Raw genomic sequence first — 23,556 nt, 5'->3', positions numbered from 1 at the left:
CTGCATAAAATGTGTTAGTAGTTTCATTTGTTGTCTTTGTCATGCGTATGCCAAGGTGCTGCACAAAGAATCAGTACCAAAAAACCAAAAAGCAGAAACAACATGCAAAACAGAACAATTTGCAAGTAAAAAACACTACCTTTTACCTCTGTTTTTGGCCCTACATAGGCGCAGAATGCTTGACATAGGCACATATTGTCTCACATAGGTGCAGATTGTCCTTGACACAAGCACAGAATGCTTGACACAGGCACAGATTGTCTCACACAGGCGCAGAAGTTCCCAGAAAACCCTGCATTACCCTGTTTCTTGGGTTTTTAACCTGCAAATCAACTCAAAAGCACTCAAAAGCATGATTAGGGGGTTAGTTCATGTCGGGTTCACCAATTAATGTAGCTAGGAAATTGGGAAATAATCAAAGCAAATCAATATTAGTAATCTAGCTCAATCACAAAAGCTCAAATGCAATGATCAATCCTAAACACACTCAATAAAGACATGAAAACAAGACATTCAAGATTGAAAACTAAGCAAACCAAATGCAGACTTGAATGTCTCCTTCATGTGGCTCCATTGTCCTTCTTTCTCCTTCAAATAGCTTTGTTTGTGGATCTCACCTACTAGTGCATAAGCATGATATGAAAGCAAGTAGACAAGATTGTAGCGCAAGAATACTCGAAGCGTGATTGATTCGACTAGGTAGGGATCTTGATTGAAGAAAATCATCCAATTTATAGACAAATTAGAGAAAAGATCAAATTAGCATGAAGAGATTCAAATGGAAATTACAAATCAAGAATGTCAATTATGACAAATTATGACAAATTTGCACTTTCTATGCAAGATTTCATGATTGATAATTCATGACAAAATTATGACAAATTTCTATGTCAAAATTGATTGATTGTCAATTATGACAAATTATGACAAATTGAAATGTCATTCCCATGAAACTAGGAGGAAAATAGGAGAGAATTGAAAAATAGATGAAATAGAAATTAGTAAATTAGGAATTAGAAATTAGGAATTAGAAATTAGGAATTAGAAATTGATGAAAAATTAGGAAATTAGGAATTAGAAGAAATTAGGTAAATCAATTAATAATTTGTCATTTATTAATTAATTCACAAAAAGAGGAATAATTAGTTAGCCAATTAAATAAACATTTAATTGTGACATGAAGACTTAGGATAAATAAATAATTTATTAATCCTAGAGGGGGAAATGACAAACAGGGTTAAATGAATAAAATCATGAAACCCTAAAAGATGAATTAGAAATGCAAGGATGACAATTAGGTCTTTGACAAAGGATAATTGATATTGATTCGATTTGATCATGATTCTGACTTGATAAATGACCAATGCTGATAAGTGATTTGATTGATAAATGCGCCAATTGATGAGGAAGAATGACTAATTGATCCAAATTGACATAATTGAGAAAGACGACGATCGATGACAAATCGATCGCAAAATGACAAAATTGACAAGAAGACAAGGATCGATGACAAAATAGATTGCAAAACGACAAGATTGAAAATGTCAATGATCGATGAAAAATCGATCACAAGACGACAAGATTGATGACAATTTGATCAGAGGACAAGGATCGATGACGAATCGATCACAAGATGACAAGATTGAAAAGAGGACAAAACCCTAATTCAAAAGCGATAAAAATGAGGAATGCAGAAGAAGGACTCGATGCTTGCAAATGATAAAGACCAAGTACGCAACATAGAAGAAATGTTAATGCGATGCAAAAACCTAAAATAAGGCAATGCGCCAATGTTAAAGTATGAGTCCACAAGCGTTGACCATTTTTAGGTGTCTACAGTACCTAAGGCTACAAGAAAAGCTACAGAGATGATAAAGGTTTTATCTGAGAAATTCGGAGAAGAATCCTCCTCTACACCTATGAAAGGAAATCTTGCCATTACCGAAGAGGAATCAGAAGCTCAAGAGGCCGCAATAACATTGAGCACAGAGTTTCCAAAGGGTAAAGTTCTGAAAAGAAAGAAATAGAACATCTCACAAGCCCTACCGACTCCACCAACAAAGAGACCCAACACCAAAGCATCAGCTGCATCATCGAGTAAGAAACAAAAGAGTGTTACTGCACCCAAGGTAACCAAGACTTATAAGAAATCTACTCAGAGACTCATTTTGGCAAAAGAGTCTAGTGATACAGAGTCTGATGATGCAAATAAATTCCAGATTGTGAAAAGCAAAAAGGTAAATATTCACAGTGTTGAAAATTTTTGTGCCAATCTTAAAGAATACGATGGATTTGTAGGATTTAGATATGTTAAGTATGAGACTAGGAATAATGATGAGAAGCGACAGATTGAAGAAGTTGTCATCTGTACACTTCTGAAGTTTCAGCTAGCACCATTGGAACTAGCAAAGTCACTTCCGAGTGAACTATACTTACATATTGATAACAGATGGAAATATGCAATGGAATCAGAGAGACAAATAAGAGAAAGAAGTCTAGTCCATCTATTTCCTAACATGTCCGTGGCAGAAATCAAGGAGCATTTGACCACATACAATTCTAAATTTCTTGTGAAACAGAGAGCCTTAAAATTGATGAATGGGCTATACATTGATGTGGAGAATGAGACAAAAGCCAAGTGGAAAGAGATCTTCAAACAAAAGGATGTCAGTGAACAATCTCAAATTGAAATTGTTGATGTCACCGAGCAAGATCCAGATGTCACCGAGCAAGGTCCAGACTTGGTTGACACTATACAAATTGATGAAGATGTAATGGATGAAGCAGCACCGGAGCAGGAGATGACTGAAGGCACTACCTATGCAAAACTTGTCTCTAGTGAATCTGTCTTAGAACAAGTTCAGCCTTATCCGTCGGTGAAGCCACCTGTCTCAACCAAAGCTCCCAAGGACACCGAGCAAGGCACCGAAGGTACCAAATCTGAAGCAGTAGATGATACAACCAAAGATCAGACATCTCAAGCACAGACAAGCACTACAAATGTTACAGCTGAGACCCCTAGCACTGAGACACCAAAGGACACTACAACGGCTATAGGAACCAACCAAAGTGTTGCATCTACCAAGCAACCTACCGAGGGTCAGCAAGCCTCACAAGCACTTGTCTTAGTGCCTCCGACCAAAGGAAAAGAGAAGAAGGTGAGAAAGCATGGTTTCAAATTTGACTTGTCTAAACCGATCATGTTGCCCAATGTAGACATCTCCAAATTGAAAGGGCAAGCACTCACTGAATTCAGTGAACTATGCAAAGCAAAGGCCAAATAGGAGAAGCAACTGGCCATACAGAAGAAGAATAAAGTACTTCAGAAGGTTAGGACACTACTCATAGAAATGCTACCTTCAACAACAGTGTCAACCGATGTAGCCATCCATATTCAATTGGATGAACTCCTAAATCAGATTGAAACATCTGGAGTTGATGCATCCAAGTACTTAAGGAAGCTCAAGGATAAAGAGCTAACTGCAAAAATGATAGAGGAAGTACAGAAATCCATTGCTGTTGGCAAGGTAAAACTTGTCAAATTTATTATTGAGTTGTCCCCTCAACTCAAGCATATTCTTTATTTATTCCAGGAAACTATGTACATTTTCCTTATTCATTAAAGATGTCAAAAATAAAACTGATGCAATTGAGAAAGAGATCACCGATCTCTCAACTAAGTTGAACACCGAGCCAAATTCAGTTCAGAATTTTTATACAAAGCTTCACCAGCTCATGGCTCAACAGTTAGAACTGAGGAATGGAGAGCATAAAATCAGGATGGATATAATGACCCTTCAGACATTATTCCTTCCTCATCTCTCATCAGTACAAGAATAGATCAACCGAGCTACACGCTTATCAACTACACAAGAGGGAAGCACTCTTGATGGCTTAATATCACTCCTAGCTAATATTCAAGCACAAAATTCATTAATGGAAAGTGTAAAGGATTCACTCTGAGTCGCCCTCACCGACGCCCAGACCAAGTATAAGTCTATTTTTGATCAATTACCACCTCCGGATGGAAATTAAGTTTTTGGTGTTTGTCAAAAAGGGGGAGTAATATTATGATACTACATAGAGGAAAGTAATACCCAACAAAGGGGGAGTAATGCTATATTTGGAGAGTATACAGTTTTGATAATACAGTTTTGAGTATTGTATACAAGGTGAGTATACCGAACAGAATATACAGAGCATTTAGAGCACACAAGCACATAACAGAACTGAACATGGAAAATTCAGAGTTATGTACAGAATAATGATAAGGGGAGTATATCTGCATATACTATTTCATTGACTATTGTATATATTTTCAAGTATAGTCATTTTGCAAGTATATAGTTTTTGAGTTATGACTTTGAAAGTAGTTTTTGTCAAACATCTCAACTAATGTCAAAAGGGGAGATTGTTACTACTTATCAAATTGCCATTAGTTTTATATCCAAAGTCATACTATATATTCTAGTCGATTAGTATTACCGAATCATGCAGTCGGTACACACAAAGAAGTCGGTATGAATAGTCTAGTCGGTTACAGAAGAAAGCAGTCACAGAACACAGTATTCACCGAGCTTTTTACCGAGTATTGTTTCATGGCTACCGAGTAGTAAAGTTAACTCACTAAGTTGATAATCACCGAGTGAAATGTTTTACCAGATACATTGAACCTGGACATGCACATGAAAACGTGTTACAAGATCGAGGCACATCTAACCATTTTTACATTGGAAATTGCACTAGAAGATTATGTTTGATTGCAAGGTCAATCTAACCAATGAAATATTTTGTTTAGTTATTCATTCGAGGAATCCTTTTGTAAGATCGAAGCAATGAACTAGATCACCGCTGTAAGAGATCTATTTATACAACATGATTTTAGGGTTAGATATAAGAGATGTGAGATATGTGTGTGTATGCATGAAGGAAGACTGTTACAGAGACACAGAGAGGTCACTGAGAAGGTTATCAGTGAATAGTCGAAGAATAGAGTAAACAAAAGGGTTTACTGAGTTACAATATGGGTTACCGAGGTATGCTACAAGCTAGGTAATCTTATTCTGAGCACATAGAATCTGCTATAGCATTTCAGATGTAAAGTTGCAGATATTTGTAAAGTCTTATTGTAATATTTTGAAGTTGTAAGAGAAACCTTTAACAGGGTAAAAGACTCTAACCAAGTCTATAAATTGTAAATCCTCTAACCAGGTGCAACATTTATATAGTGTTGTAAAATCCTTTAGTAAGGTAGATCTAACAGATCTTGATACTCCTAACAGGGTAAGCTATCAGAAATAGCTAAATGTATTTCTAACCAAGCAATCTTTATTATTGCAGTAGTAAAGTTGTGGGTGCCATCCCCACCGCAGTTTTTCTCTCTAACCAAGAGTTTCTACGTGACCAAAATATATGTGTTATGGAGTGAATCATGTATGATTGTTATCTGTTTGTTTTAACTTTATTTTATGTTACTGCACTATTTTGTTTATGCATAACAGTAAGGTTATTATTGAAGAAAGGTTTTGAATTACTGATTCACCCCTCCCCTCTCAGTAAATTAGCTTTCCATATTGGGCCTAACAATATTAAGTCACAACATTAAGATACATTGGAGTTATCTATCACTTAGATAACACAGTGGAAGACTAAACGAACCTAAGGAGTTTCCCAACCTGATTACGTAACTTAACACCTAACTCAACTCATGACATTAGATCCAATTAAACTGAATAACTTAATTACATGTTATTACTTGGAACAGGGATATGATTTGTTCAATGAATTAACATTATAGAGATTATGAAGCGTTCATCTATTATGATCGCAGAAGAGGCTAACAAGAGGGATTTTACCCAATGAAGTTAAAACATAGTTAACTTAATATTTTATCCATTAAGGTTTAAGTATGGTTAACTTGATGAGTCCATCCATTTTAGATACAATGTAACCAATATATCGAGGTTCATTTATTTAGGTTTAAAAGTAAACAACCAAATGAGTTCATCCTTTATAGTTAAATTATGACTAATAAAAGAAGATTCTTTTATTAGGGTTTAAAATGTAAACTAACATAATGAGGTTCATCCATTAGGGTTAAAACATAACTAACTAATAAGTCGTAGTACATATATAGAGGATAAAATGTATATAGCCTAATGGGTTCTTTCATTAAGGTGTAAATGTAATATAACCACATGAGTTCATCCAATTAATTTAAATATAGCTAATAAGATGAAATTCATTCATTAAGGATTAAATATGTAAATAACATAATGAAGATCATCCATTGGGGTTAAAATATAACTAACTCGATGAGTTCACCCATTATAGCTAAGATAGAGTTAATATGATGCGGTTCATTTATTAAGATTGACATATAAATAGTTAAATGAGTTTCCCTTTTTTTTTTTTTTTTTTCAATTATAGCTATTACGATGAAGTTCATTTATTAAGGTAATAATGTGGATAACCAATTGAGTTCATCCAATTATAGTTAGAATGAAGCTAATTTTGGTGAAGATTATTTATTTAGAATAAAACGTAAATAACTATTTGGATTTCATCCAATTTAGTGAAATTTAACTAATATGACGATGTTCATTTGTTAAGATAAAAAGGTGAGTAACTAACAGAAGATCATCCGTTAGATTTACAATTTAGGTATTATGACAAGTTAATTCCATAATTGATATACATTCATTACATTCAAATTACATGCTTTATGACAAGTTAATCCATTAATTGCAACCTAGAGAGTTTCCTCCCATGCTTACTTCTTTTCATTAACATTAACAAAATACTTTTCATAATCATATCTAGAATCTTTTATGATCATAATTACCACGTTTAACAAGGGGACTATATACCTACATTCTAAATTTAACTTCATCTAATCCCCATTACACACTTACAAAATGCATCCATACATACTAGCACTAAGAATGAAACAAGAGAGACAAAAGCATCACATAACACAGAAATGATCCCAGAGTTCACCCCTAGAGGGCTACATCTCCGGGTCTGCTCAATTGCAAGACCCCTCTGGCAATCAATATAGTTAAGGTTACAAAAGTTTCATGTCATTTACATCTTGCCTTATAGGTGATACACAACCACTATACAACGACCACTTCGGCCAATAAATACATAAATGATCCCTTCCTAGAAGCGGATCCAACTAAACTCATCAAAAGCAATTACAAAGGTCACTTGTTTGATGGTACCCTAACTAGGGACTTGACCCACCAGATGACAGGGTCCTAACCAACATTTCATTTGCGTTTTCAGAATATCCCATAACGAACATTTCATTTTTTTTTTTTTAAATACTTGTATATTGTAGTATTCTAATTCTTAAGTTCTCAGAATGATCAAATCGAAAAACAATGTGTACCTGAATAACGTATTATTTAAAAATCATCAATTATTAAATATATATAATATCGATAGTTTTCTGATTGAAATGATATTCTATCCTTTCCAAAAAAAAACAACTTCCCCATGAATACTGATACCAGAATTAAACATTAATCAAAGTATATTTATTAACCCATGCTAAATAAAATATACACAATTAATTATTAAATAGTACACAATATTTCAATTAAATATTATACTATATATATATATATATATATATATATATATATATATATATTTCCTTAATCAAATATGTATTATTAATAATATTTTTTAACGTTCAAATCTCAAATTAATTATTAATTAATATATACATAAATCCTCATCATTAAATATATATTAATAATAATTAATTATTAGTTAAAAATCACTTTTAGAAAAAAAACTTTTATTAAAAACTAAATTCTAAAACAAAACATCTTTTAATTGTTTTGCTATTTTATATTTGTTGAATTTAAAAAAAAAACCCTAAGGACACCCACGTGGAGGACCCCACGTGGGCTCCCTCCCAAATGGGAAAGGGCTGTGGAGTCCATGCCGTGGACTCCACATAGTCACAGCTGTGTGGAGGCCACGCCATGGCTCCCAGCCTGGCCCTCCCTTGGCAGCCCAAGGGCGTGCGGATTGGGGTAGAGCCTTGGCTCCCCCATCCCACGTAATTTTTTTTTTATTATTTTTTATTTTTTTTTAAATTGCAATTTATTTATTGTTTTAAACAATAAAAGACAAATAAACAAATCTGCCCCAAATGTGCAGTCCCAGAGACATTTTCCCAGTCATTTTCTGGGGTATAATTTTTTTTTCATTTTGAAATCTCAAAAAAATTTCTGGGTTAAAACAGAAAATGAATCAAATCCCTCTAAAACCCAAACATTTATTCCTTCTTCTTTTTTTTTCTTTAAAATCAAATCAATGATTCCTAAAACGAGAAATAATAAAAGAATCAACACATAATGAACTGTATTTTTCCAGAATGTTCAAAAAACTATAATTTGGGAAATTTTCTCAACAAGATCATGAATCTCAAATACCCAAATGGATTTAATCCCATTTATCTACTCCTTTTTAACAATCTTGATCCAAAACAACAATATTCTCAAAACTAAACTTGAATCTAAGAGCATTCATGGGTATAAAAAAAACAACAGCATTTCATGAAGATTCACTAAATACCATTTTTTTTTATTTAGCAAAGAACAAAAGGGAAAACCAGAATCCTACCTCTTTAGCATTCCTGGAAAGATTCGAAGAAGAGCCCCCAACCTGCAGCTGTAGAAATCCATCCTTGCCCAAAAATCCCCAAATCTTCCTTCCCATCTTTTTCTTTTCCAAAAATTTAACAACCCCAACAATATTTTTCAACCTAGGTTAAATGGGAACCAATTTTGACCTAATTTCTAATTTCGAAATTTAAGCCCTTTTTAAAATAAAAAGAAATAATAATTCTTTTCAACTATTAATTTTTATTTATTTTTGATAAAAGTGGAATACTCCACTAAATTTTATTTATCATTTTTTCTTTTTACATAGGATTCAAAGAGCATACCAGAGGAAAGAACCTTGGGAAGAAAACCTTTGGTCATAGCTCATAAAATACCTATACTAAGAGTTTATAAGACCAGCCGCTTAAAAAATGTGGTCACATATACAATCTGCTGCTTAAAAAATGCGGTCACATGTGAAAGAGCATTTACATAATATCTTATGGTGCATACAAATCCACCGGGGATTTCCCACAAAGTAATAATTTTGCTTGCCAAAAGAAGGAAGAAGATAGATTAAACCAGAGCCCTGCTCAAGAACCCGCAGACCAAAACCACCTACTCAAATACTCTTAGAGGCATGAACAAAGTGCAGAAGCCCAGGAACATGATGTCAAGGAATAGAAGACCAATAACTAAGCCCTTCTAATGGTGGAGAAGAAGGAGGCACCATCTGAATAGGAGAAATCCAAATTGGCAAAGAGCGAACAGTGGACATTGATTCTAAGAGAAAGTGAATTCCTACAAATATATTGATAGCTGCAGCCAAACAGTCTAGTGATACATGATCTAACAGAGCAACCAAAGCAAATAATTTATCATCGTATAAGTTAGATATCAAACCATTCCTTAAGATTGAAAGGAGTTCCCCATGCCAACCAGAAGATAATAACTGAGAATGAGAGATAAAACTAGCATAATCAAAATCACCAAATTCAAAATGGTAATTAGAGACAACACTGTCCAAATCAATAGAAGTGTAGAAATGGGGGCTGAAGTATGTATCAAACATTTCCCTAACCATATCAGAATCCAGAAGCACATCCATACATACAGTGAGAAACCGAGAAGCAATATCCCCATGAAAACAACCTGAGTTATCCGCAATCCATTGCTTTCCCAAAACTTTGCGAAAAGCTAGAGAAAAATCCACCGAATGAATGTGAAACAGACCCCCAAGCTTTTCATCATCCAAAACAAAAGAATCTTGGAAATCATAATGTTTATGAGGCATCAAAATGCGATAGCCCACGGATGCCATCAAAAAAAGACAATGCAAAACCGAGCTAGAAGAGGAGAATAAAAGAACACAAACTCATCATAAGGGAGTAGCTTAACCACAAAAGGTCGACACAATAAATTACTCAGCACAAATGAAAAATGAATGCAAATGGAAGCATGCCGCCACCCTAATGTAAAATGATGACAATCCATACGAAACAAAAAGCCGATCATGAATATAAATAAACCAAGATATCCACACGAGCAAGATCTGTCAACAACCCTCAAAAAACTGCCACAAAATGAGTATGAGGGAAGCATATGAAGGCCGTACAAACATCAAGGGAGGACAATAATGAAAGAAGATTACAAATGTACAAGAAAAACCTCCCCCGCACACCAAAATATCGCAACCAATACTTGCAATAAAAGCAACATGTACGGGAACAGTGATTAAACATAAATGCAGTCATTGAATTCTAGACTATAAACATCAGCAAGAGTACATGAATAAATATTTTTTAGAGTGACAACAAGATACGATAAAAAGCATCCATACCACAAAAACCCACCCTATATAGAAAGAGAGGCCTGAGCCCTATCTGAGGTTACACACAAACATGCATATATAATGAAGTAATATCCCAAATGGATACCACTACATTAAACTGCATGGTTGAATGAAACTACAGGTAAGGCACAAGGTCATACTTTTCTATATGAATTGATATTGGTTAAACCAGATGAGGAGGAAGAGAATCGGAGGCTACCCCAACCAATTCTTGGATATCCTCATCCAAAGCTTTATTGTCCAGGAAGTTAGCCACCTTATTAGCTTCTCTAAAACAGTGAGACATAGTGAAAGAATTAAAAAACTCAAGTTGATCAAGAATCTTATCCAACCAATACTTCAAATGCCAAGAGTGGGAAGAACGATTTGTGACCATGTAATCAACTACCTGAGAGTCACCCTCAATAACAACATCCAACAAATGTAATGAAAGAAGCAAATCCAGACCTACCGAAAGAGCATGTAGTTCAGCCACATTGTTAGTACCATTAGCAATACATTTACATTGAGCTGTAATGATAGCTGCCCTATCATCAGAGACCACAATTCCAATAGTAGATTTACCAGGGTTGCCATGAGAGGCACCATCAAAATTCAATTTAACTTTTGAAACCGGAGGAGGAAACCAAACAACTTCCTTTCTATTAATTGGAGGTCGTGACTGAAAAAGTGCACCACTCCGAGGAAGTGTTTGCAAGGCTATCTAATTATTAGACACCCAATTATCCCAGGGAGTGTAAGTATTATGTGACCCAGAGCCTCGATAGATGAAAGCCAAAATAGTTTTGGAAATCAACTTTTCAATACCACAGAGCACCTCATGCAGAGGGGAGGATAATTTCTTAAAAATCCTATTGTTCCTTTCTAACCATATTTTCCAGATTAGAATAGAGGGAGCAATAATCCAGAGAGTAGCATAAAAAGAAAATGGATATAAAAGAGGCCAACTCATAAAAAAAAGCTAAGGTCCTTACTTAGAGCAAACTTCCAATTTAACTTGCTAAACAGCCAATTCCAGCAATGAGTAGCAAAAGGACAATGTAGGAAGAGATGATCCACTGATTCAAGAGACCCTCCACACATAACACAAGGGAAAACCATAGTAATACCCAACCTATCTAATCTCATACTAGTAAGTATTCTATCCTGAACAGCTAGCCAAGCAAAAGCCCCTACTTTGGGCAACTAGGCAACATGCCAGAATAGTTTAAATGGCAAAACTTCCCTCTTAACATCTAAGGATAAGAAATTATAACCTTCTTTAACTGAATATTCCCCAGATTTTGAGAAAGACTAGATGAGCTCATCATCCTTCCCCGAGAAGAGTAATGGTTGTTTCTTAAGCTCATCCTCAAATGCAGATTTAATGTCCTAACCCACTGGAAGAGAAGCAATTGATTTCCACTTTGCCACTGGCAGGGAACCCAAGGAGTCGACAAAGAAATAATTCACCATAAAAATGCCCCAAGAGGATTTAAGAATGGGCATAAGGGACGACCAGTCCCTAAGACTAGACATAATAGGGAAGCCATTCCAAACCTCATCCCAAAACCTAGCCTTACAACCATTATGGATAAGCCAAGACAAACTTGGAAAAATAACAGATCTTCATTTAGACATAAAATTCCAGATCACAAAGCCTTTGGGAAGAGTAGAAGTAGTGAAGATAGCCTCCTTAGAACAATTAGGCAAGTATTTAGCAGATAAAATGGATGCCCATTTAGAGGTAGGCTATTTATAAAATTTCCAAACCAACTTAGCACCAAGTGCCAAGTTCTGCTTACCAAGGTCCCTAATCCCATCACCTCCTTTATCCTTAGGAGCACAAACCCTATCCCAGGCCAACAAGGAGATCCTTTTTGTCTTATCAACATTATTATTCCATAAAAAGGATCTTGCAATTAAATGAAGAGCCACCACTATTTTTTTCGAAGCCTTTAAAATGGATAATAGATAGATAGGAATCACATTTAAGACTGCTTTAATAAGCACAATTTTACCGGAAAAAGTTAACCACTTATGGGACCAAGAAAGAATTCTAGCTGAGATAGCCCTAGAAACCCATTCCCAAAAATTATGCTTCTCAGAGCCAGTGTAAAATGGAAACCCTAAATATTTGCAAGGAAATTGTCCCACCGAAAAACCCCAAAAATGAGACAACTTGGACTGCACCAAAGGGGAGACATTAAGGAAAAAAACCTTAGATTTAGCCTGATTCACCTTTTACCCAGAGAATGAAGAATAATCCAAAATGAGCTTGTTGATGACCTGAGCTTCCCTCATAGAAGCTAATCCAAATATTAAAGTATCATCCGCAAAGAAACAATGAGTATGGGATATAGACATATGAGGAATGGAAATCCCCTTCCACATGCCCCTCTCCCTGACACATGAAATAGCCCTACTAAAGGCTTCGACCAGAATGATAAACAAAAAACGAGATAGAGGATCTCCTTGCCTAAGGCCTCTAGAAGAGGAAAAAAAACACATGGGGAACCATTCAGTAATATTGAAAACCTAGCAGTACTAATACAAGCCTGAATCCATTTAACCCATTTTACTCCAAAACCAAATTTAGAGAGCACAGACAATAAATCCTACCAATTTACCCTATCATAAGCCTTCATCATATCTAATTTGAGAATCATAGCTAGACTAGATAACTGAGAGATGGAGTGTTGAATTTCATGGGCCACAATAGCTCCTTCTGGCATTTCTCTACCAGGGACAAAGCCCCCTTGCTCATTCGAGATGATTCTAGGGATGAGCTTTGCAAGCCGTAGAGAAATAGCCTTAGTAATAATTTTGTATAAGGAGTTACATAACGCAATTGGGTGAAAATCCATAAAAGATACAGGATTCTCACACTTGAGAATAAGAGCAATTAGAGTTGAGTTGACTTCCCTTAACATAATCCGATTACATCTAGCTTCTTCTAAAACCAAACGAAGATCCTCCCCAAGAAAGGACCAGCATTTTTGAAAAAAGAGAGCAGTAAAACCGTCAGGACTAGGCGCTTTCTCAGGAGACATAGAGAAGACAACATCTTTGACTTCTTGAATGGAAAAGGGGGCCATGAGCATAGCATTATCCTCCGGTGTTATAAGCTTAGGAATGAAAGAGGCAAAATTATCACAAAAAACAAATGACTCCTCAGAGAGCAAGGACTTAAAAAACCAGACACCTTCATTAACTATATCCGATTCTTCAGTTAAAACAACCCCATACAAAATTCTGAATGGAAGAGATCCGACAATGTTGACGTTTCAACTTGGTCGAGGCATGAAAGAATTTGGTGTTACGATCCCCATCACTCAACCATAAATCTCTGGATTTTTGACGCCAATAAATTTCTTCTCTAGAGAGGATCTCTTCTAATCGTGAATTCAAATACTTATGCTTCTGAAAAGTTGCAGAGTCCATGCCACCAATCATAACCATGTTATTAAGAGCTTCAATCTCTTCCTGAATCTTAGCTTTCTTAGAAAAAATGTTTTTAAAATGCAAAACATTCCATGTCTTGATTTGAAGCTTAAGAAAAGAGAGATTTTTAACGAACCGAAACATCCTAGAGCCACGAACAAAGGGAGTCATAGACCACCAAGATTGTAAAAGCAATAAAAAGGAAGGATCACGAAACCACATTGGTTCAAACTTAAAAGAAGACCGACCAGGAGCTTTGTCATCAAAAATGGATAACCCAACCGGAAAATGATTAGAACCAGCATAGGGCAAAACTGAGGTAACTACATCCACATTAGAGGAAATCCAGTTATCTGAAACCAGAAAGCAATCGAGTCTCTTAGCGATCTGAGAGAAATCCTTTCTCCTATTTGTCTAGGTAAAAGGCCCATTCAAAGTCTTACAATCCACCAAATTATCATTTGAAATGAAAGCAGAAAAATCTTCCAGGATATGTTTGTTAGGAAGAATTCCCCCACACTTCTCATCATCAGATGAAATGGCATTGAAATCTCCTCCAACAACTATAAGCTAGCCAAGAAGAGGGGACAAGATGACAGATAAAGAATTCCAAAGAGCTTTCTTATCCCCGATAGATATTGGCCCATAAACATTGAACAACCAGAGCTTGATATCTGAAACACGACTTTTAACCAGAGCCAACATCCAGGAGGGGGAAGAAGCAATCAGTTTCAGATCAACAGACGAATCCTTCCAAAGGAAAGCCAAACCCCCAGAAGCCCCCATCGAGGGAGATATACAAAAATTCCAAGACTTCCATTTGGAAAAAAGCCGATCAACACCTTGACTATTTAACTTAGACTCTTGCAAAAGTAACACATCACACCTCATCAAATCCAACTGAGATTTAATGAGACATCTTTTGTTAGGGGAATTTAAGCCCCTAACATTCCAAGATACAAACTTCATTGGCCCCGAGGGGAGGAAGTCTCTCCCCTCTTCTCAATTGCTAGATCAACCTTCTCCATCTCAGACTTTAGACACCACTTGGAAGCCACTGACCGAGTAAAAGGTGGACTAAATTTTTTCTTTTTACTAGACCCTGATTTTGGACTCAAGAGAGTAGATTGAATACCAGCATCAATTTCAATCTATGTGTAAAAAGCTTTTGGTTTCCTACCCCTCTTCGTAGGAGAAGGGGAGGGTAAAATAGGGGATAATGGAAACTGGAGTAGGGGTTTGCTAATCATAGGATCCAAACCTAAAATTCCAAATCCCTCCCTAGATAAACCCAAAGAAACTTCCACATCTTGCAAATTACCAGACAAGATCTTAGAGGATTTGTCAGTTGAGGGGATAGGGGATAGGGGATGATTAATCATAGGATCCATACCTACTAACCCAATTTCCTCCCTAGCTATCACTGCAACATCCTGCGATTTATCAGACAGAGGCTCAAAAGAATTGGTAGATGGGGGAATAACTAGACAAGAGTTTAATTTATACAAATCTTGATCAATTGCATCCACAATTTTGTCCATAACCTCTGAGTTTAAAGTAATGTTGTTATCAAAAACCACTTTCTGGACTTTAGAAATTAAAACATCATTAGGAAGAAAAGATTCCAAATAGCTAGGCATCAGACTGACATCTAACAGGGAAGAGGTGAATAGGCCATCCTTCCCAAATGAAGGGAGACCCAGCAAACTCACACCTTCCCCATCCTTCTGTAATACTAAAGGATTTACCAAATCATTTCACAAAGGAGGACCGACCATATCTACTTTAGAAGTGAAATGGAGCACCTGCAGCACTTCCACCAAGAAGGTCTATAAGCCATCAAATAGACTTTGTCCCCAGTGCATCCCTACCCAATAAAGCAACATATAAGCTCACACCTGATCAAAACAAGGAGGTGGCAAGGCAAGTGCAGGATTTGTTGGATCAAGGACTGATCAAGAAGAGCATCAGCCCATGTGCAGTCCTAGTAGTACTAGCAACAAAGAAGGGAGGCAAGTAGAGACTTTGCACTGATTCAAGGGCAATCAATATGATCACCATAAGGTATAGATTTCCTATTCCTATAATAGAGAATTTGATGGACTGTTTAGGAGGTGCCATGTATTTTACTAATCTAGACCTTAAAAGTGGTTATCATCAAATTAGGATTAAGGAAGGTGATGAGTGGAAGACCACTTTTAAGACCATAGAAGGGTTGTATGAATGGCTTGTGATGCCATTTGGATTTACCAATGCCCCAAGAACCTTCATGAGGTTGATGAATGAGGTGTTGAAGGACTTCACAGGCAGATTTGTGGTGGTGTACTTAGATGACATACTCATCTATAGCAGAACCAAAGAGGAGCACCTAGAACATTTAAGGTTAGTCCTAGAGAGGTTGCATGAACAGAAGTTGGCAATCAACTTAGAGAAGTGTGACTTTCTGAAGCAAGAGTTAGTCTACTTGGGGTTTGTGGTGTCTAAGGGAACCTTGAAGATGGATCCAAGTAAAGTGGAGGCAATCTTGAATTGGCTTGCCCCTAAAACAGGGACTGAAGTTAGGAGTTTCCATGGTTTAGCCCAATTCTGTAGAAAATTTGTGAGGAACTTCAGTGGCATATGTGCACCAGTACTTGACACCATAAAAGGAGGCCTTAAAACTAAGTTCAAATGGACTGAACAAGCCGACGAAGCATTCCAATTATTGAAGCAAGAAGTAGCCACAAAACCCATCCTACTCTTACCTACTTTTGACAAGTTGTTCACATTAGAATGTGATGCAAGTGGAATTGCAGTAGGGGGTGTGTTGAGTCAAGAGGGAAGGCCTATGGCATTTTTCAGTGAGAAGCTTAATGAGGCAAAGAAGAGGTGGAGGCATTACCTACTCCCCAAAAGTGGAGGCATTACCTACTCCCAAAAGAATTTGTGGTGTTCACAGATAACCAGGCTTTGAGTTACATTAACACTCAAGAAAAGCTTAGCAATAGACATTTGAAGAGGATGGAGTACCTCCAATCCTTTACCTTTACTATCAAGCATAAAAAGGGGCAGCTTAACAAGGTGGCAGATGCTTTAAGCCAGAAGTTATTGACTATCCAAGAATTACAATTGCAGAGCATAGGGATAGAAGGTTTCAAGGATCTCTATGAAGAAGATGAGGACTTCTCATTGGCCTACAAGGTCTGCAAGGAGTTTAAGAATCATTTTCATGGTGAGTATGCGGATTACACTGTTCAAAATGGTCTCTTGTTCAAAGGCAATTAGTTATGTGTGCCTAGAGGATCCATGAGAGAAAATCTGATACAAGAGAAACACAATGGAAGTGTAGGGCCCCTCCCCAATCAAGCTTTGATTAACTTAGTTGACCATGGTTGACCCTATTATTAAATGCTATAATTCAATGGGATGGGCTATGTTAGATAGATAGATTGGGGAGAAAAGTAATTGAACCAAGTTATAGAATCATTTCACCTTGTGGTGTACATTTTGATGGGTTATGAATTTGAAACCCTAAATGATCCACTGATTGGGTAATCTTGATCTGACGTGTGTCAGCTATATTTGAATTTGCAGAACTTTATTATGAAGTTAGAAAGAAATGAATGCATGTCTTATGAATGGTTGAATTTATGAGGATCATGATAATGTCATTCAGTAAATTGCTTTATGTGGATTGCATTGGATATACGGTAAGTTGATTTGTGTGATGGCAATTGTATGTAGAGTGATTGATTTGTATTCCTCCTTATATGATTTAATTTATATATGATTATTTGGGAATTACTAATGTGTAAATTGAGATGCACAGGAAAATTATCTATGTGACCATGGAAATATTATGGAGAACCAAACCTAGACCTATGTACGTTTGTGAAGCCAGGGGTTGTCTATTTGGAGAGACAACACCCCATTTGTATCCTATTTTATTTGTGAAAGTAATTATGCTTGTGTGTTAAATTGATTTTATTAAATTGTGTAAATCCAACAAGAGACAAATTCCATGTGTAATTTTTATAATGTATTTTATTGTGTCACTTGACACATATGCTGATTAGTGTCAGTGATTTTGACTTGTCTCTTGGAGGGAGTTTGTTTCTACCAAAGCCCACTTCAAACATTTGAGTGTGGTCCCAAATTTGCCTTGGGTAGGGAGTCTTGGGAGTGGTCAACTTATTTTTGACCCGTAGGTTAACTTCAGCTGGGTTTCTAAGGGGTCAAATGGACTCCTAGGGTTAGTTTTAGGGCTTTTCCAAAGGTCCAAAGGGTATACCTATGGGTTAGGGGTATTTTTAAGCATGTGACTACTCCCATGTGACTGTTTAGTCACCTCAAAAAGTGGTTTTCCCAAGGTGAGCGAAAATTCAACTTAGAAGGTTCCTCTTAGGATAGACAACCTTCCCTTTTGATGTCAGACTCTCTTCCCCATCCTCTCTTACCTTTTTCTCTTTCCAATTTTAGCAACATGTAAGAGGTTGGGAAGACCAACCAATGGGAACTCTCACTCTATCCAAGGGGTTGGGAAGAGTGAGAGAGGCCTTCTTAGGCAAGGATTAGGGACTTAGTGAGTTAATCACCCACTCTCCATTGTTGGAGATTATGCAATTTTGAGAAGAATAGGATAGAGTTTTGGCTAAGTGTTGGTGCAAAGGTTGTGTGGATTTGGGCTACTCATCCCCAACTAGATCTAGCAAAACCTTTGGGCAGATTAAGGTTGGTTCTTACTCTCTTTTGTTATGTTGCATGTGTATGTTTGGGAGAAATGCTTGTATGAAAGAGTTGGTTATTTGTATTTTACTTTGTGAAAGAATATGTGGCTTCCCCTTCATTTCTTTTATGCATTATCTTGTATTGGGAGTATCCAAGGCCTTCTACTCTTGGGAGAGTAGGATGGTCTTGGGGTGGAAGAAGTTTGACAGCCTTGGGTGAGAGGCTCTCATTAAAGAGAGTGATCTCAAGGGTGTTATTTTGTGACCCTTGCTGCATAGCCTTGTTTATGCATTTGGGGGTCATAAGGAGAGATGATATGGCTTATATGCCTTTGGGGGGCATAAGGATGTGGGGAAGGACTTATGTTGTATTTGGTTGCCATGAGGTGGCTTGAAATGTTCCATGCTTGCAGTCTCCCCAATGGTATTTGGTCCACTTCCACCCATGGAAAATCATCACAATTAGTGGTGAAGTGCAGCCTTGGTTGGGAAAATTGTTTTTGGTGTGTTTATCCCTTGCTTGTTGTGTTTGCATGTGTGTAACCTGTCTAGTGCTTGGTTCTCCAAGCTCGGGGGTGGCTTCTAGTAAGCCTAGGCTGGGAGGTGAGCACTCCATGGTCAAGCCTTATGTTTTAGTTGCAGGTTACTTGGGAGAAAGAAAAAAAAAGAAGGTAGGAGTTGATGGTTTTAGTTGACTTGCAGAAAAGTTGGGAGGGGGAATATTGTATTTTAATGGCAGCAATGTAAAAAGGAAAGTTATATATTGTATTTATTTAAAAAAAAAGATATGTATTTATTTTATTTAAGTCCTCATTTATTAGAAATGAGAGACTAGTTGGGTATTTACCCATTTGTAATAGTTGACATATTAAAATCAGATTTTACTTGAAGCAATGCAACTCCTTAAGTTGAAATTTGCAAAGTAATGGATAAATGTGTATTAGGGGACTAAAAGTTTTTGCATTTTCTTTTAAAGTGTTATCTAGAGTGTATTATACAACTATCCTTTATTTATCTCTGTCATTTATTCAAAGAAAAAAAAAAGGAAAGTATAATGGAAGTATTTAGGGAGTAGGAAAGCAGAAAAGTTAGTAAAATAAAAATAACCACTTAGTCCTAGTTATTCATTTATGACAAAAGCTAATATGGTTAAGTAGACTTTAGATGATTATCAGTTTTGCATTGTACAAAATGAAATGTATTTAAGTGTTTTCTAGACTATTTAGATACTGTTGTAATTTTAATTATTGCTGTCATTTAGCTATTTTAAAAAGAAATGTAGTTGGTTTTAGATGCAAGCAATCATCCATCTGTCTTAATGTCTTATAATTAAGAAAAGAAATGAAAATATCCCTTTATCCCTTTGGTTATGCTCACAAAATAATAGTCATTCTAAGAAATGGTTTTAATCTTGCATTTTACTTGAAGTTGTAGATTAAAACAAAACAAAAAAATAAGTTGCAGTTGAAATACATGATAGCAGGAAATAAATAAATTTAGTTAAAATTATTTAAAAACAAAAGGTAGCTAAATAGATATAAACAATGAAGTATCTACATTACTTAATGCTAAGAGAAAGAATGACTACTTAGCTATATTAAGGTATAAACATATAAGTTTAATGATAAAAGACTAATCTGGATATTAAGGAATGAACAGTTTGTTGTTAAAATATATACGCATATATATTTTAATGTTAATATGCTGGAAATAATATATATATATATATATATATATATATATATATATATATATATATATATATATATATATATATATATATATATATATATATATATATATATATATATATATATATATATATATATATATATATATATATATATATATATATATTCTTGTATTCTTGTCAGTTAATAAACTTACCCTCATGCATTTTTCTACCAAAATATTCTTAATACTGAAGCATTTGAATATATATTAAAAAAAAATAGAGAGTATATATATATATATGTATATAAAATACATTTCTGTTTTAAAAAAAAACCATAGAAAAAATAAATTTAATAATAAAATTTAAATAAACAAAAAAAATTTGTGTTTTATTTTAAATAAAAAAAAGGGGGCCACTGCGGGCCGCGACCGCACAGTGGCCACAGCCTCTGTGCGGGCCGCGACCCTCACAGTGGGTTGCACCCCCTGTGCGGGCTGCGACTCACACAGTGGGCCACACCACTGTGCAGGCCGTGACCAACACAGTGGGCCACACCGCTGTGTGGGCCGCGACTCACACAGTGGGCTGCACCACTGTGTGGGCCGCGACCCACACAGTGGCCAAGGCCACTATGTGGGCCGCGACCCACGCAGTGGGGTGACCCACTGGTGGCGCTGTGTCCCACCATTACCTCTGCCTCCTCAATCACTCCTCTCCGCTGCCATGCCTTGATTCATGCCTGCAACAAACCATCCACCATGAAATTTCATGGTGGAACCCTAAATCCGACTTAGGGTTTGGGGACTGGTAAAAGAAAAGAAAAATGGTTTAGAATAGATTTGTTTTCTTTTTTCTATAACCAAGGGAAACCCTAAATAGGGTTATACCCTCATGTGCTTTTTATAAAAAGAATAAAATGTTGGGGAAAGAAAGTGAGATGTTAATTATAACAAAAGTGGGGGGGAAAGGACTCCTCTTTAAATTTTGAAATGGGGAATTTCCCATTTATTCAAGTTATTATTTTTTTTGGGGGTAGTTTTGTGTGGGAATTAGTTATTGTTTAGCATTATTATCTTCATAGTTGGGAAGTTTCATTAAAGAAGATTATTATTGGAAATGTATTAATTCGAATGATTAAATTTAAACCAAGGGGTAATGAAAATATCGAGTATTAAATATCAATATTTAATGCTTGGAGGAGTAATATATAACATCTGGAGGCAAGTTATATAATTTACATTTTGGAGATTTTAATGGTATTTATAATTAAATGGAATAATTTAATACAAGATAATAAATATGTATTTTAAGAGGATATTGTAGTGGTGTAAAATATGATTCTTTTTTTTGTCAATGAACCTGACCTTGCAAACTTATTTGACGCTGATGGATCCTTGCATTGAATAAATTAATTAACGCATTAACGTTTGGCACTTTAAATTTTATTTTCTCTAATAATTAATATTAATACCTTGCAAATCGTGTTAATATTGAACTAATACATTTAAGAAATTAATTAAGTTATAAATGAAGAGGTTACAATACCTATGTAATGGGGAATGCCCGATATACCTCTACCTAGATGAATAACTATTGAATCAAGTAAATATATTAATATCTAAGTAGTAAAAGTTGATATAATTAAGTATTATATTTCGCAACTAAAATTGAAAGGGCATTTGAGTGAATTTATTATTGATTTTTAAATTAATTGTTCCGCTTGATAATAGGTGCTATCATATTTGTTACGTAAGTAATATTCTTATCCTATCGCCTATGGGTTTTATTGGAACCATAAGGTTCCTAGTTAATTCTTATTTCATCGCTCACTGTAGGAACCCATTTTAATTTCATTTAAGAATTCGTTTGGAACAACTTGTTAAGTTGTCACAACTGATTAAGCATATGATACATTTAATTATGTGTTTCAAAAAAAATTTGTTGTTTGTGTTTTTGCCCAAAAGTTTGGGCATGACATTTTGGTATCAGAGCCCTAGGTTGATACACTGGTGAGCATGGGCTACATTCATAACTTAGTTGAACCGAACTATGGTTTCGAAGTATAACACCAAGTTGGAAACTTGTGAAAATAACAAAGTGAAAATTCTTTTAAACCAACAGATCATCATATATCAATTCAAGGGGTTCCAAGGGTCACTAAAAGACTTGAAATTTGAAACTTAATAGTCATAATGTTTATGGCGTAATAAGACCCCAAAGGCTGCGAAATTTTCAAGTATTTATTGATATGAAGTATTTTCGGTGTTTAATAACGAAATTTAGTTCATTAGTACTTATGAGGTTACCATTCAATTGGAACCTAAACACAATAATTGCCCTAGTCAAATCAAGTATGAGGAGTTAATCCTTCTATAAAATACCTTTGATGGTAGCTAAGAGAATATCATCCATTGAAGTATGTTATTGACATAGAAAGTCAAGCAAGCTAGTTAGACATGAGTTGAAGGCACAATAAACAAGGTAATTAAGATCGAGATAGTTCAAGTTAACTTTTAAGCTACATGAAATTATGGTGGTTCGAGAACCAGGGCCGCCATTTGAGGCACCAATGAAGAAGAATTAATAGGTACTCTTGCGAATATCATAAAGAAGCATTAACCTATCCTAATGAATAGGTACCTTAAGCATGTGGTCATGCTAGGTTGCTTATTAAGAGCATTTGTTGGACAATTCTCATAGCAATGCAAAGAAGCTAGAGTTGTATAACCCTGAAGATAAGGAATAAAATGATGAATGACAATCTCCTTGATAAGAGGACCCTAGTAATATTATAGATGAATTAACTAAGGAGAAAGGAGACATGAACTTCTTGGGTTAAAACACCTAATTGCAATAAACCCTAAGTTCATTCGTAGTTATATAATTGGGGAAACAAGCAAAGTAAAGCCACAACTAGTTCCCTTATGGAAAGATAATCTTGGAGAAATTAATATAATGGCAAAGAAAGTAGAGTCGATTTGGGAATCATACAAAAATCCCTATTGAAGTTCAAAGAGTGTAGAAAAATCATGGTCTAATAATCTAGGAATGATTAACTTATATCCGTTAAGAACCTGAGGAGAAGAGTGCAACTCAATCATGGCTAGTCGCTAGGTACAAGATAGTAGGGAACACAATTTAACTACTTGGTTCAACCGAGGTAGGTTTGTAGATTATGGCACTCAAGTGTGAGAGTATTCAAAACATAAGTATGGATGAAACAACATGCAGTTGGAAAAGGCTTATGGAAAGATGGTATAGTAGTATTATAATACC

Source organism: Cryptomeria japonica, chromosome 3, assembly GCF_030272615.1.
Source record: "Cryptomeria japonica chromosome 3, Sugi_1.0, whole genome shotgun sequence".
NCBI lineage: Eukaryota > Viridiplantae > Streptophyta > Pinopsida > Cupressales > Cupressaceae > Cryptomeria > Cryptomeria japonica.
Note: the sequence above shows the minus strand (reverse complement) of the source record.